Raw genomic sequence first — 3,484 nt, 5'->3', positions numbered from 1 at the left:
CTGATTTTCAGCTCCTGTAAACTGAAATGGCTCTTTTCCTTGTCTTTCCTCAAGGCTAAAAGAGGCTCCTCTGATCTCTTCCTTGCCTTCTTTGTTTTTGCTTAAAGCTGATGAATATATATATATTCATATTTGGCTGAAAAATGCCTGCGTTGGCGTCTTTATAACATTTATCTTCTCAGACTTCAAAGGTATTATTCCAGCACTTTTTTAAACATGCTTGTTTGTTTGCAACTGAATGAGGTTTGATTAAACAGTAGCCTCTTCTCCCACTATTCACAATAATGTTCAGTGCAAATGAGTTTGGTTCAATATTTTTAATTTAATTAATAAAATAAAAATAAATATTGGGGGCTTGTAAGCATTTAGGAGGTATTCATGGGGGAAAAAAGAGAGCAGGATTTTTCAAAATTGGCAGCAAAACAATATTTCCAGGATTGAAACCTGCTAGAAACAAATCGAGGAAGCGAATTCCATGAAAATAGGATTGGGGTAGAGCTGTATCACGTAAGGGGCAGATTCTGTTACAGATTTGAAGACTTTCAAGCTTTAGAATAGCAGCCCAAGAGGGAAAGTGGCTAGATTACAATCCACCAACATGATTAACTGCCTGGAGAGAAAAATGAAGAATATCAGTGGACCGAAGTAAGAAAACCAAGCTAACTACAGAATGGGAAGGAGGAGGAAATATTAGGAAAAAACATCCTGAAAGATTGTGGAATATACACTAAGGAAGAAGGGATTTAGAAACCGTAAGAAAAAGTCCGGGAGTGACCATTGTGAATGACGCAAGGGAGCAAACCAAAATGCAGATTGCCAGGCTGAGCTTTCCTTCTTGATCCATATGTTTTTAGAAAGCAGCTGAGAAACTGTCTTCCTTTTCAATTGGCAAGTCCTCTCTTCCGAAGTCATCCGTTTCTCGCGAGTCTCGCGGTCCCATCTCAATCGAGTCCTGCTCGGTCTGTCCTTCCTAAAAGGGTGGGGGCTCCAGCTTCTCCATCAGGGACTTGATCCAGCTTGTTCCATTAATCAGTTTGGTGGTGGCGATGACGTATTCAGTGCCCCCGTCTTCCATGTGAGAGAGGAACAGGAGGGCTGCGATTTTGGCGTAGGTCATGCCTCCCAGAAAGAAGACGAGAGTGACATGGTTTTCTCCATGCTGGTGCTTTTTCTGAAGCCCGGTTGGCAGCTGCTGCCTCTCTTCAAAATGTGGACCAGGAAGTATTTTTAAGATTTCTTCAATGCTTCGCCAACCTGGCCGGACAAGCAACTGTGCCAGGTGAACGCTTAGAGGCACATAACCACTGTAGACGTAAGAGATATTATTTGGGTTCTGCTCTTTGATGTTGTCCATACACAGATGCAAAGTTTTCCAGATGGTTGGGTAGTTGTTCCGACTGCCCAGCCGGGGCTTCAAAAGTCCAGCCTTTTCTAGGCTATTCAAGGTCAGGATGTGTTTGTAGCCATAAGTCTGGAGAATTTCTCTCTTGTAATGATCCAGCACCTTCTGCTTTAAGCTGCTGTTGCACACCGACTGCAGGCAAATGAGCCTCAGTATCTTAATCAAAGGATACTTTCGGGCAATGCAATCTTCTATGTAGCTGTTGACCTTATCGGTATCTATCCTGGACATAAATTCTTGCTCCACGGTTAAATTATTGAAGAAGTCTTCAGAGGTGGTGATGTCTTTCACAAGTTCCGCGATGGAGGTATGGTTCGCCAAGAGCTTCTGGCAGCCTGCATGTGCGGCAGCTGTGAGACAAACTGCTTGATCTCCCCCACGGTTTTGGCGTGGTGCCTTTCCTCAAAAGCAGCTGAGATGATTTTGACCTTCTTGCTCAAGACGCTGCCCACAGCATTGAGGTTCTTGTTGCAGATCTCCGTGTACAGCTTCTCCACGGAGTTCAGCTGCAGCTTCTTGGCCTCGGTGGGGAGCTCCTTCACAGCCTCCCCCTGCTTCTTGGGTTAAATTTTTCAGGGGGAAGTTTTATGTAGGTGTTCTGAATTCTATATATTTCATCAATTAGGCCCTCATAAGTCAGCTGGGTAGCCAGAGGAGAGACCAAATCCACGTTGTGATCCAGCAGCAGAAGGGTATCGAAGATGGGCAGGATGGTGTTCTGGATCCCCGAAAAGTCCCTTTTCATGCGGACCATCATGTTTGCCACATGCCATGCGCACTCTCCTTTTCCAAAGATGAGTGGGATGGTTCCGTAGAGAGCTTGGAGCATCATGAGTCCTTTCACAGCATGGTAGAGGCAGGTCTGGTCATTTTCTAGGTAACACTTCTTAAAGGCGTTTTCTGACTCCATGGACAAGAGGTCGCCGTCAAGGGAAATGAGGACGTCCAGGCTGCATTCCTCTTGGTGAATAAAACAGTGCAACACACCCAGTTCTTTGAGGCGCTGTTTGCACAATAAACTGCGACGCGGCACAAACAAGATGTAGAAATCCCGCTGCGGACAGCGGATTTTGTCTTCACTGAGCACATTGTCTGCAATTATGTTCATGAATTCTAACCTGGGCCTGACAAAGAAAATAATGTTCTTGACATTAGCCGGTGGAAGGTGACCCCCTTTGAGGGTGAACATTTTCTCCACCTCATGTTCCTTCAGAAGAGAATATTGCACAATCAATCCAAAGGGCCCAGTAACATACTCATCCCACATAATGGCCTTGGATCCGGTGCATTTGTCGAGGAAGGCACGCAGCTCCCTCCGCCTGGCTTCCCGCAGCACCATCAACGGGATGTGGCCCGAGCTGAGGTGAGCCACCATGGCTGCTGCGTTGCGCTCAAAGCTGATGGATATTTTTCTGCAATGTCTTCTCTAAGTGCGTTTTCTACAAGAGGACATGAAATGATTCCAATGGATCATTAATAGCATTATCGCCAAATTAATAATATGGTTATTATCATAAAATTAAAAGATTACTGCTACTTTATTATAATAAGTAACCATTATCTCTTTAAAACAATGTGAGAAAAATCACAAAGATACAGTCATCTATCGAGTACTAGATGCTAAAAATTAGTTCATTTCCAAATGGATTTCAAATTTATTTGAATACAAGTTTTAAGACAGTTGTATCCATTTAATTATCATGCCATCCAGGAATCAATTAACTAGATCCCCATTCATCACATCATGAAGCATTTTGTAAATTCTTTGCTGAAAACAAGTTCTACCACCAGCATTCACACAATCCATTAAGGAAGTGGGATAGGTAGGAATTAGTTTGGAGGACCAGAGAAAGAGATGCAGGGAAGGATCACATAAGATGGTGGGGGAGGATGAAGCAGCATCTGTGTTACAGGGAGAGAAAGAAATTCAGAGAAGGTCCTCCCAAATGTTTAGACTGTAAAAAGAGATGGTGAAAGATTTGTATTTTCATACTTGCAAGATTCTGTTAATATTGTCTTGCAGTAAAATAGAATTAGTTCATCTGGTCATTTTCCTGTCTTAGTCTTGCAACTTTCTTCTTA

At 43.3% G+C, this 3,484-nt stretch overlaps 1 pseudogene; it reads right to left on the bottom strand.

Annotated features, from left to right (window-relative positions):
- Positions 1–970: 970 nt before the first annotated feature.
- LOC132712016 (vacuolar protein sorting-associated protein 33A pseudogene) lies at positions 971–2,777 on the bottom strand (annotated as a pseudogene).
- Positions 2,778–3,484: the final 707 nt, after the last annotated feature.

This window comes from Pantherophis guttatus, chromosome 2 (assembly GCF_059756535.1).
Source record: "Pantherophis guttatus breed Tessera chromosome 2, ASM5975653v1, whole genome shotgun sequence".
In the NCBI taxonomy this organism is placed as follows: Eukaryota; Metazoa; Chordata; class Lepidosauria; order Squamata; family Colubridae; genus Pantherophis; species Pantherophis guttatus.
The sequence above is the reverse complement of the archived record's forward strand: the minus strand, read 5'-3'. Positions and strand labels throughout refer to the sequence as shown.